General features: G+C 46.3%; 7 non-coding genes across 7 annotated transcripts; all 7 read right to left on the bottom strand.

Moving 5' to 3' along the window:
• Positions 1–1,242: 1,242 nt before the first annotated feature.
• Positions 1,243–1,433, bottom strand: LOC142272347 (U2 spliceosomal RNA). Its single transcript, XR_012737228.1, has one exon. It is a non-coding gene; the product is annotated as a U2 spliceosomal RNA (small nuclear RNA).
• Positions 1,434–2,820: 1,387 nt separating this feature from the next.
• Positions 2,821–3,011, bottom strand: LOC142272346 (U2 spliceosomal RNA). The gene has a single exon (XR_012737227.1). It is a non-coding gene; the product is annotated as a U2 spliceosomal RNA (small nuclear RNA).
• A 1,387-nt stretch (positions 3,012–4,398) lies between these two features.
• On the bottom strand, positions 4,399–4,589 carry LOC142272393 (U2 spliceosomal RNA). Its single transcript, XR_012737270.1, has one exon. It is a non-coding gene; the product is annotated as a U2 spliceosomal RNA (small nuclear RNA).
• A 1,387-nt stretch (positions 4,590–5,976) lies between these two features.
• LOC142272381 (U2 spliceosomal RNA) lies at positions 5,977–6,167 on the bottom strand. The gene has a single exon (XR_012737259.1). It is a non-coding gene; the product is annotated as a U2 spliceosomal RNA (small nuclear RNA).
• A 1,387-nt stretch (positions 6,168–7,554) lies between these two features.
• On the bottom strand, positions 7,555–7,745 carry LOC142272369 (U2 spliceosomal RNA). The gene has a single exon (XR_012737248.1). It is a non-coding gene; the product is annotated as a U2 spliceosomal RNA (small nuclear RNA).
• Positions 7,746–9,132: 1,387 nt separating this feature from the next.
• LOC142272357 (U2 spliceosomal RNA) lies at positions 9,133–9,323 on the bottom strand. Its single transcript, XR_012737237.1, has one exon. It is a non-coding gene; the product is annotated as a U2 spliceosomal RNA (small nuclear RNA).
• A 1,387-nt stretch (positions 9,324–10,710) lies between these two features.
• On the bottom strand, positions 10,711–10,901 carry LOC142272345 (U2 spliceosomal RNA). The gene has a single exon (XR_012737226.1). It is a non-coding gene; the product is annotated as a U2 spliceosomal RNA (small nuclear RNA).
• Positions 10,902–12,268: the final 1,367 nt, after the last annotated feature.

Raw genomic sequence — 12,268 nt, 5'->3', positions numbered from 1 at the left:
CCAAAACAAGAAGAATGGTGCGTTTTGCAGCCGCCGCCCACTGCAATGAATCTGAATAACTCCTCCTTTAGGGCGCAAGCAACTCCCCCCCCCTTGCAGTCTTTCCAATTCACGATACAAAAAGACGGACAGGACAGGTTGCCTGACTTTCCGTCACTGCCACCCTTTGCCATCCTTACCCGTAGAAAGCCCTTTCATCATCCCCAAACCCTAATCTTTTCCCTTTCCTTCCCAGCCCCCAAACCCTGCCCTCTGTACCTTTCTCACCACCCGCTTCCCTTCTCCTGTCATCCCCCTACCACCCGGGAAAAAAAGAGATTGCCCCCTCCTTCCACTAGCCCACCCTCCCACCCAAAGAACAACTTCTTCTGCGCAGCTTGTTTTCTAGGCAGCAGCGCTATTGTGATGTCATCGGGGGGCATTGTGACAAGCCGCCAGTGTTCCGTCTCTTCATGTTGTGCACAGTTCAAACGGAAAATACATCAACAGGCAGACTACAGAAAAGCTTACTATCAAAGGTTAGAGGGGGGCTTTCTCAGAGGGCTTTTTACAGTTTTTCTATTCCCAATTAGCCGTTTAAGTGTACTTATTGAAAGTAGTAATTCTTTCATAGGCCGCCCTTTCTTAGTATTTGACGTTCCTTATATTGCGGTATGAGGCTTCGCAGTAGGTTGCAAACATTCATCACCCATGACTGTCCCCAATTGAGCTCAGAAGCTCAATGTCTATCATGACCTCTCTTTTAGAATGTCCAAGAGCAAGCAAACTATTCCTCCAGGAGAGGGCGCCAACAGACTACTAAAGAGATCATCATTACTCAAAGAAAACCCCAAAAACCAATGCATGATAGGAATAAACAGGTAACTTTCTTTGGAGTGGAAGCGGAGAGATCGCACCAGATGCCAATTCTAGATGTTATCACACCTGTGGTCACTGCAGCAGCAGGTGAATCCACTTTGTCCAAAAGGGATCTATTCCATTCAATTGCAAATGATCTAGATAAGACAGAGAACTGCAGCACGGGGACATAGCCGAGTTGGTCAGGTTGAGTGGTGATGAGTTTGCTATTTGGATGAATAAAGAAAGTCAAAAGTGTGAAAGATAAAAAACAAAAGGAGGAAGTGTGAAAAGTGAATGGGCCAAATTGAGGTGCATATGAAGACGTATGCTTTCTTCCAATTCATTAAATCGGGCTAATATGAATCAGGTGAATTGAGTTCTGCTTTTGGAAACTGGGTTAAGAAGGGGTGCACCGTTCCTGGAGGTACTGCAATACCAGGTCAATGCGTGGAGTGGACAGAGCAAGCTCTTTTTCCATCTCCCTGTTCTAAAAATCCATTTAATATATGGTCCCCAGATAGGGGACGTATCAGATATTAAACTGATAAGAACAGATACTACACTTGATCTTAGCCAAAAGGCCGAGAAGCGATAACCAGAATTGGTTTGGGCCTCGAGTGGCACCCTGGCCTATGCCGGACACATCTTAGGGAGAGAGAGCGAGAGGGAGACAAACCCACGCCTACACAAGACATTTTGTCACCCAAGCCAACCCTTGAAAAGGCTGCTTTGCAGAGCCAAAACAAGAAGAATGGTGCGTTTTGCAGCCGCCGCCCACTGCAATGAATCTGAATAACTCCTCCTTTAGGGCGCAAGCAACTCCCCTCCCCCTTGCAGTCTTTCCAATTCACGATACAAAAAGACGGACAGGACAGGTTGCCTGACTTTCCGTCACTGCCACCCTTTGCCATCCTTACCCGTAGAAAGCCCTTTCATCATCCCCAAACCCTAATCTTTTCCCTTTCCTTCCCAGCCCCCAAACCCTGCCCTCTGTACCTTTCTCACCACCCGCTTCCCTTCTCCTGTCATCCCCCTACCACCCGGGAAAAAAAGAGATTGCCCCCTCCTTCCACTAGCCCACCCTCCCACCCAAAGAACAACTTCTTCTGCGCAGCTTGTTTTCTAGGCAGCAGCGCTATTGTGATGTCATCGGGGGGCATTGTGACAAGCCGCCAGTGTTCCGTCTCTTCATGTTGTGCACAGTTCAAACGGAAAATACATCAACAGGCAGACTACAGAAAAGCTTACTATCAAAGGTTAGAGGGGGGCTTTCTCAGAGGGCTTTTTACAGTTTTTCTATTCCCAATTAGCCGTTTAAGTGTACTTATTGAAAGTAGTAATTCTTTCATAGGCCGCCCTTTCTTAGTATTTGACGTTCCTTATATTGCGGTATGAGGCTTCGCAGTAGGTTGCAAACATTCATCACCCATGACTGTCCCCAATTGAGCTCAGAAGCTCAATGTCTATCATGACCTCTCTTTTAGAATGTCCAAGAGCAAGCAAACTATTCCTCCAGGAGAGGGCGCCAACAGACTACTAAAGAGATCATCATTACTCAAAGAAAACCCCAAAAACCAATGCATGATAGGAATAAACAGGTAACTTTCTTTGGAGTGGAAGCGGAGAGATCGCACCAGATGCCAATTCTAGATGTTATCACACCTGTGGTCACTGCAGCAGCAGGTGAATCCACTTTGTCCAAAAGGGATCTATTCCATTCAATTGCAAATGATCTAGATAAGACAGAGAACTGCAGCACGGGGACATAGCCGAGTTGGTCAGGTTGAGTGGTGATGAGTTTGCTATTTGGATGAATAAAGAAAGTCAAAAGTGTGAAAGATAAAAAACAAAAGGAGGAAGTGTGAAAAGTGAATGGGCCAAATTGAGGTGCATATGAAGACGTATGCTTTCTTCCAATTCATTAAATCGGGCTAATATGAATCAGGTGAATTGAGTTCTGCTTTTGGAAACTGGGTTAAGAAGGGGTGCACCGTTCCTGGAGGTACTGCAATACCAGGTCAATGCGTGGAGTGGACAGAGCAAGCTCTTTTTCCATCTCCCTGTTCTAAAAATCCATTTAATATATGGTCCCCAGATAGGGGACGTATCAGATATTAAACTGATAAGAACAGATACTACACTTGATCTTAGCCAAAAGGCCGAGAAGCGATAACCAGAATTGGTTTGGGCCTCGAGTGGCACCCTGGCCTATGCCGGACACATCTTAGGGAGAGAGAGCGAGAGGGAGACAAACCCACGCCTACACAAGACATTTTGTCACCCAAGCCAACCCTTGAAAAGGCTGCTTTGCAGAGCCAAAACAAGAAGAATGGTGCGTTTTGCAGCCGCCGCCCACTGCAATGAATCTGAATAACTCCTCCTTTAGGGCGCAAGCAACTCCCCTCCCCCTTGCAGTCTTTCCAATTCACGATACAAAAAGACGGACAGGACAGGTTGCCTGACTTTCCGTCACTGCCACCCTTTGCCATCCTTACCCGTAGAAAGCCCTTTCATCATCCCCAAACCCTAATCTTTTCCCTTTCCTTCCCAGCCCCCAAACCCTGCCCTCTGTACCTTTCTCACCACCCGCTTCCCTTCTCCTGTCATCCCCCTACCACCCGGGAAAAAAAGAGATTGCCCCCTCCTTCCACTAGCCCACCCTCCCACCCAAAGAACAACTTCTTCTGCGCAGCTTGTTTTCTAGGCAGCAGCGCTATTGTGATGTCATCGGGGGGCATTGTGACAAGCCGCCAGTGTTCCGTCTCTTCATGTTGTGCACAGTTCAAACGGAAAATACATCAACAGGCAGACTACAGAAAAGCTTACTATCAAAGGTTAGAGGGGGGCTTTCTCAGAGGGCTTTTTACAGTTTTTCTATTCCCAATTAGCCGTTTAAGTGTACTTATTGAAAGTAGTAATTCTTTCATAGGCCGCCCTTTCTTAGTATTTGACGTTCCTTATATTGCGGTATGAGGCTTCGCAGTAGGTTGCAAACATTCATCACCCATGACTGTCCCCAATTGAGCTCAGAAGCTCAATGTCTATCATGACCTCTCTTTTAGAATGTCCAAGAGCAAGCAAACTATTCCTCCAGGAGAGGGCGCCAACAGACTACTAAAGAGATCATCATTACTCAAAGAAAACCCCAAAAACCAATGCATGATAGGAATAAACAGGTAACTTTCTTTGGAGTGGAAGCGGAGAGATCGCACCAGATGCCAATTCTAGATGTTATCACACCTGTGGTCACTGCAGCAGCAGGTGAATCCACTTTGTCCAAAAGGGATCTATTCCATTCAATTGCAAATGATCTAGATAAGACAGAGAACTGCAGCACGGGGACATAGCCGAGTTGGTCAGGTTGAGTGGTGATGAGTTTGCTATTTGGATGAATAAAGAAAGTCAAAAGTGTGAAAGATAAAAAACAAAAGGAGGAAGTGTGAAAAGTGAATGGGCCAAATTGAGGTGCATATGAAGACGTATGCTTTCTTCCAATTCATTAAATCGGGCTAATATGAATCAGGTGAATTGAGTTCTGCTTTTGGAAACTGGGTTAAGAAGGGGTGCACCGTTCCTGGAGGTACTGCAATACCAGGTCAATGCGTGGAGTGGACAGAGCAAGCTCTTTTTCCATCTCCCTGTTCTAAAAATCCATTTAATATATGGTCCCCAGATAGGGGACGTATCAGATATTAAACTGATAAGAACAGATACTACACTTGATCTTAGCCAAAAGGCCGAGAAGCGATAACCAGAATTGGTTTGGGCCTCGAGTGGCACCCTGGCCTATGCCGGACACATCTTAGGGAGAGAGAGCGAGAGGGAGACAAACCCACGCCTACACAAGACATTTTGTCACCCAAGCCAACCCTTGAAAAGGCTGCTTTGCAGAGCCAAAACAAGAAGAATGGTGCGTTTTGCAGCCGCCGCCCACTGCAATGAATCTGAATAACTCCTCCTTTAGGGCGCAAGCAACTCCCCTCCCCCTTGCAGTCTTTCCAATTCACGATACAAAAAGACGGACAGGACAGGTTGCCTGACTTTCCGTCACTGCCACCCTTTGCCATCCTTACCCGTAGAAAGCCCTTTCATCATCCCCAAACCCTAATCTTTTCCCTTTCCTTCCCAGCCCCCAAACCCTGCCCTCTGTACCTTTCTCACCACCCGCTTCCCTTCTCCTGTCATCCCCCTACCACCCGGGAAAAAAAGAGATTGCCCCCTCCTTCCACTAGCCCACCCTCCCACCCAAAGAACAACTTCTTCTGCGCAGCTTGTTTTCTAGGCAGCAGCGCTATTGTGATGTCATCGGGGGGCATTGTGACAAGCCGCCAGTGTTCCGTCTCTTCATGTTGTGCACAGTTCAAACGGAAAATACATCAACAGGCAGACTACAGAAAAGCTTACTATCAAAGGTTAGAGGGGGGCTTTCTCAGAGGGCTTTTTACAGTTTTTCTATTCCCAATTAGCCGTTTAAGTGTACTTATTGAAAGTAGTAATTCTTTCATAGGCCGCCCTTTCTTAGTATTTGACGTTCCTTATATTGCGGTATGAGGCTTCGCAGTAGGTTGCAAACATTCATCACCCATGACTGTCCCCAATTGAGCTCAGAAGCTCAATGTCTATCATGACCTCTCTTTTAGAATGTCCAAGAGCAAGCAAACTATTCCTCCAGGAGAGGGCGCCAACAGACTACTAAAGAGATCATCATTACTCAAAGAAAACCCCAAAAACCAATGCATGATAGGAATAAACAGGTAACTTTCTTTGGAGTGGAAGCGGAGAGATCGCACCAGATGCCAATTCTAGATGTTATCACACCTGTGGTCACTGCAGCAGCAGGTGAATCCACTTTGTCCAAAAGGGATCTATTCCATTCAATTGCAAATGATCTAGATAAGACAGAGAACTGCAGCACGGGGACATAGCCGAGTTGGTCAGGTTGAGTGGTGATGAGTTTGCTATTTGGATGAATAAAGAAAGTCAAAAGTGTGAAAGATAAAAAACAAAAGGAGGAAGTGTGAAAAGTGAATGGGCCAAATTGAGGTGCATATGAAGACGTATGCTTTCTTCCAATTCATTAAATCGGGCTAATATGAATCAGGTGAATTGAGTTCTGCTTTTGGAAACTGGGTTAAGAAGGGGTGCACCGTTCCTGGAGGTACTGCAATACCAGGTCAATGCGTGGAGTGGACAGAGCAAGCTCTTTTTCCATCTCCCTGTTCTAAAAATCCATTTAATATATGGTCCCCAGATAGGGGACGTATCAGATATTAAACTGATAAGAACAGATACTACACTTGATCTTAGCCAAAAGGCCGAGAAGCGATAACCAGAATTGGTTTGGGCCTCGAGTGGCACCCTGGCCTATGCCGGACACATCTTAGGGAGAGAGAGCGAGAGGGAGACAAACCCACGCCTACACAAGACATTTTGTCACCCAAGCCAACCCTTGAAAAGGCTGCTTTGCAGAGCCAAAACAAGAAGAATGGTGCGTTTTGCAGCCGCCGCCCACTGCAATGAATCTGAATAACTCCTCCTTTAGGGCGCAAGCAACTCCCCTCCCCCTTGCAGTCTTTCCAATTCACGATACAAAAAGACGGACAGGACAGGTTGCCTGACTTTCCGTCACTGCCACCCTTTGCCATCCTTACCCGTAGAAAGCCCTTTCATCATCCCCAAACCCTAATCTTTTCCCTTTCCTTCCCAGCCCCCAAACCCTGCCCTCTGTACCTTTCTCACCACCCGCTTCCCTTCTCCTGTCATCCCCCTACCACCCGGGAAAAAAAGAGATTGCCCCCTCCTTCCACTAGCCCACCCTCCCACCCAAAGAACAACTTCTTCTGCGCAGCTTGTTTTCTAGGCAGCAGCGCTATTGTGATGTCATCGGGGGGCATTGTGACAAGCCGCCAGTGTTCCGTCTCTTCATGTTGTGCACAGTTCAAACGGAAAATACATCAACAGGCAGACTACAGAAAAGCTTACTATCAAAGGTTAGAGGGGGGCTTTCTCAGAGGGCTTTTTACAGTTTTTCTATTCCCAATTAGCCGTTTAAGTGTACTTATTGAAAGTAGTAATTCTTTCATAGGCCGCCCTTTCTTAGTATTTGACGTTCCTTATATTGCGGTATGAGGCTTCGCAGTAGGTTGCAAACATTCATCACCCATGACTGTCCCCAATTGAGCTCAGAAGCTCAATGTCTATCATGACCTCTCTTTTAGAATGTCCAAGAGCAAGCAAACTATTCCTCCAGGAGAGGGCGCCAACAGACTACTAAAGAGATCATCATTACTCAAAGAAAACCCCAAAAACCAATGCATGATAGGAATAAACAGGTAACTTTCTTTGGAGTGGAAGCGGAGAGATCGCACCAGATGCCAATTCTAGATGTTATCACACCTGTGGTCACTGCAGCAGCAGGTGAATCCACTTTGTCCAAAAGGGATCTATTCCATTCAATTGCAAATGATCTAGATAAGACAGAGAACTGCAGCACGGGGACATAGCCGAGTTGGTCAGGTTGAGTGGTGATGAGTTTGCTATTTGGATGAATAAAGAAAGTCAAAAGTGTGAAAGATAAAAAACAAAAGGAGGAAGTGTGAAAAGTGAATGGGCCAAATTGAGGTGCATATGAAGACGTATGCTTTCTTCCAATTCATTAAATCGGGCTAATATGAATCAGGTGAATTGAGTTCTGCTTTTGGAAACTGGGTTAAGAAGGGGTGCACCGTTCCTGGAGGTACTGCAATACCAGGTCAATGCGTGGAGTGGACAGAGCAAGCTCTTTTTCCATCTCCCTGTTCTAAAAATCCATTTAATATATGGTCCCCAGATAGGGGACGTATCAGATATTAAACTGATAAGAACAGATACTACACTTGATCTTAGCCAAAAGGCCGAGAAGCGATAACCAGAATTGGTTTGGGCCTCGAGTGGCACCCTGGCCTATGCCGGACACATCTTAGGGAGAGAGAGCGAGAGGGAGACAAACCCACGCCTACACAAGACATTTTGTCACCCAAGCCAACCCTTGAAAAGGCTGCTTTGCAGAGCCAAAACAAGAAGAATGGTGCGTTTTGCAGCCGCCGCCCACTGCAATGAATCTGAATAACTCCTCCTTTAGGGCGCAAGCAACTCCCCTCCCCCTTGCAGTCTTTCCAATTCACGATACAAAAAGACGGACAGGACAGGTTGCCTGACTTTCCGTCACTGCCACCCTTTGCCATCCTTACCCGTAGAAAGCCCTTTCATCATCCCCAAACCCTAATCTTTTCCCTTTCCTTCCCAGCCCCCAAACCCTGCCCTCTGTACCTTTCTCACCACCCGCTTCCCTTCTCCTGTCATCCCCCTACCACCCGGGAAAAAAAGAGATTGCCCCCTCCTTCCACTAGCCCACCCTCCCACCCAAAGAACAACTTCTTCTGCGCAGCTTGTTTTCTAGGCAGCAGCGCTATTGTGATGTCATCGGGGGGCATTGTGACAAGCCGCCAGTGTTCCGTCTCTTCATGTTGTGCACAGTTCAAACGGAAAATACATCAACAGGCAGACTACAGAAAAGCTTACTATCAAAGGTTAGAGGGGGGCTTTCTCAGAGGGCTTTTTACAGTTTTTCTATTCCCAATTAGCCGTTTAAGTGTACTTATTGAAAGTAGTAATTCTTTCATAGGCCGCCCTTTCTTAGTATTTGACGTTCCTTATATTGCGGTATGAGGCTTCGCAGTAGGTTGCAAACATTCATCACCCATGACTGTCCCCAATTGAGCTCAGAAGCTCAATGTCTATCATGACCTCTCTTTTAGAATGTCCAAGAGCAAGCAAACTATTCCTCCAGGAGAGGGCGCCAACAGACTACTAAAGAGATCATCATTACTCAAAGAAAACCCCAAAAACCAATGCATGATAGGAATAAACAGGTAACTTTCTTTGGAGTGGAAGCGGAGAGATCGCACCAGATGCCAATTCTAGATGTTATCACACCTGTGGTCACTGCAGCAGCAGGTGAATCCACTTTGTCCAAAAGGGATCTATTCCATTCAATTGCAAATGATCTAGATAAGACAGAGAACTGCAGCACGGGGACATAGCCGAGTTGGTCAGGTTGAGTGGTGATGAGTTTGCTATTTGGATGAATAAAGAAAGTCAAAAGTGTGAAAGATAAAAAACAAAAGGAGGAAGTGTGAAAAGTGAATGGGCCAAATTGAGGTGCATATGAAGACGTATGCTTTCTTCCAATTCATTAAATCGGGCTAATATGAATCAGGTGAATTGAGTTCTGCTTTTGGAAACTGGGTTAAGAAGGGGTGCACCGTTCCTGGAGGTACTGCAATACCAGGTCAATGCGTGGAGTGGACAGAGCAAGCTCTTTTTCCATCTCCCTGTTCTAAAAATCCATTTAATATATGGTCCCCAGATAGGGGACGTATCAGATATTAAACTGATAAGAACAGATACTACACTTGATCTTAGCCAAAAGGCCGAGAAGCGATAACCAGAATTGGTTTGGGCCTCGAGTGGCACCCTGGCCTATGCCGGACACATCTTAGGGAGAGAGAGCGAGAGGGAGACAAACCCACGCCTACACAAGACATTTTGTCACCCAAGCCAACCCTTGAAAAGGCTGCTTTGCAGAGCCAAAACAAGAAGAATGGTGCGTTTTGCAGCCGCCGCCCACTGCAATGAATCTGAATAACTCCTCCTTTAGGGCGCAAGCAACTCCCCTCCCCCTTGCAGTCTTTCCAATTCACGATACAAAAAGACGGACAGGACAGGTTGCCTGACTTTCCGTCACTGCCACCCTTTGCCATCCTTACCCGTAGAAAGCCCTTTCATCATCCCCAAACCCTAATCTTTTCCCTTTCCTTCCCAGCCCCCAAACCCTGCCCTCTGTACCTTTCTCACCACCCGCTTCCCTTCTCCTGTCATCCCCCTACCACCCGGGAAAAAAAGAGATTGCCCCCTCCTTCCACTAGCCCACCCTCCCACCCAAAGAACAACTTCTTCTGCGCAGCTTGTTTTCTAGGCAGCAGCGCTATTGTGATGTCATCGGGGGGCATTGTGACAAGCCGCCAGTGTTCCGTCTCTTCATGTTGTGCACAGTTCAAACGGAAAATACATCAACAGGCAGACTACAGAAAAGCTTACTATCAAAGGTTAGAGGGGGGCTTTCTCAGAGGGCTTTTTACAGTTTTTCTATTCCCAATTAGCCGTTTAAGTGTACTTATTGAAAGTAGTAATTCTTTCATAGGCCGCCCTTTCTTAGTATTTGACGTTCCTTATATTGCGGTATGAGGCTTCGCAGTAGGTTGCAAACATTCATCACCCATGACTGTCCCCAATTGAGCTCAGAAGCTCAATGTCTATCATGACCTCTCTTTTAGAATGTCCAAGAGCAAGCAAACTATTCCTCCAGGAGAGGGCGCCAACAGACTACTAAAGAGATCATCATTACTCAAAGAAAACCCCAAAAACCAATGCATGATAGGAATAAACAGGTAACTTTCTTTGGAGTGGAAGCGGAGAGATCGCACCAGATGCCAATTCTAGATGTTATCACACCTGTGGTCACTGCAGCAGCAGGTGAATCCACTTTGTCCAAAAGGGATCTATTCCATTCAATTGCAAATGATCTAGATAAGACAGAGAACTGCAGCACGGGGACATAGCCGAGTTGGTCAGGTTGAGTGGTGATGAGTTTGCTATTTGGATGAATAAAGAAAGTCAAAAGTGTGAAAGATAAAAAACAAAAGGAGGAAGTGTGAAAAGTGAATGGGCCAAATTGAGGTGCATATGAAGACGTATGCTTTCTTCCAATTCATTAAATCGGGCTAATATGAATCAGGTGAATTGAGTTCTGCTTTTGGAAACTGGGTTAAGAAGGGGTGCACCGTTCCTGGAGGTACTGCAATACCAGGTCAATGCGTGGAGTGGACAGAGCAAGCTCTTTTTCCATCTCCCTGTTCTAAAAATCCATTTAATATATGGTCCCCAGATAGGGGACGTATCAGATATTAAACTGATAAGAACAGATACTACACTTGATCTTAGCCAAAAGGCCGAGAAGCGATAACCAGAATTGGTTTGGGCCTCGAGTGGCACCCTGGCCTATGCCGGACACATCTTAGGGAGAGAGAGCGAGAGGGAGACAAACCCACGCCTACACAAGACATTTTGTCACCCAAGCCAACCCTTGAAAAGGCTGCTTTGCAGAGCCAAAACAAGAAGAATGGTGCGTTTTGCAGCCGCCGCCCACTGCAATGAATCTGAATAACTCCTCCTTTAGGGCGCAAGCAACTCCCCTCCCCCTTGCAGTCTTTCCAATTCACGATACAAAAAGACGGACAGGACAGGTTGCCTGACTTTCCGTCACTGCCACCCTTTGCCATCCTTACCCGTAGAAAGCCCTTTCATCATCCCCAAACCCTAATCTTTTCCCTTTCCTTCCCAGCCCCCAAACCCTGCCCTCTGTACCTTTCTCACCACCCGCTTCCCTTCTCCTGTCATCCCCCTACCACCCGGGAAAAAAAGAGATTGCCCCCTCCTTCCACTAGCCCACCCTCCCACCCAAAGAACAACTTCTTCTGCGCAGCTTGTTTTCTAGGCAGCAGCGCTATTGTGATGTCATCGGGGGGCATTGTGACAAGCCGCCAGTGTTCCGTCTCTTCATGTTGTGCACAGTTCAAACGGAAAATACATCAACAGGCAGACTACAGAAAAGCTTACTATCAAAGGTTAGAGGGGGGCTTTCTCAGAGGGCTTTTTACAGTTTTTCTATTCCCAATTAGCCGTTTAAGTGTACTTATTGAAAGTAGTAATTCTTTCATAGGCCGCCCTTTCTTAGTATTTGACGTTCCTTATATTGCGGTATGAGGCTTCGCAGTAGGTTGCAAACATTCATCACCCATGACTGTCCCCAATTGAGCTCAGAAGCTCAATGTCTATCATGACCTCTCTTTTAGAATGTCCAAGAGCAAGCAAACTATTCCTCCAGGAGAGGGCGCCAACAGACTACTAAAGAGATCATCATTACTCAAAGAAAACCCCAAAAACCAATGCATGATAGGAATAAACAGGTAACTTTCTTTGGAGTGGAAGCGGAGAGATCGCACCAGATGCCAATTCTAGATGTTATCACACCTGTGGTCACTGCAGCAGCAGGTGAATCCACTTTGTCCAAAAGGGATCTATTCCATTCAATTGCAAATGATCTAGATAAGACAGAGAACTGCAGCACGGGGACATAGCCGAGTTGGTCAGGTTGAGTGGTGATGAGTTTGCTATTTGGATGAATAAAGAAAGTCAAAAGTGTGAAAGATAAAAAACAAAAGGAGGAAGTGTGAAAAGTGAATGGGCCAAATTGAGGTGCATATGAAGACGTATGCTTTCTTCCAATTCATTAAATCGGGCTAATATGAATCAGGTGAATTGAGTTCTG

Source organism: Anomaloglossus baeobatrachus, unplaced genomic scaffold (assembly GCF_048569485.1).
Source record: "Anomaloglossus baeobatrachus isolate aAnoBae1 unplaced genomic scaffold, aAnoBae1.hap1 Scaffold_3490, whole genome shotgun sequence".
Lineage (NCBI taxonomy): Eukaryota > Metazoa > Chordata > Amphibia > Anura > Aromobatidae > Anomaloglossus > Anomaloglossus baeobatrachus.
Note: the sequence above shows the minus strand (reverse complement) of the source record. Positions and strands in the feature narration are given on the sequence as shown.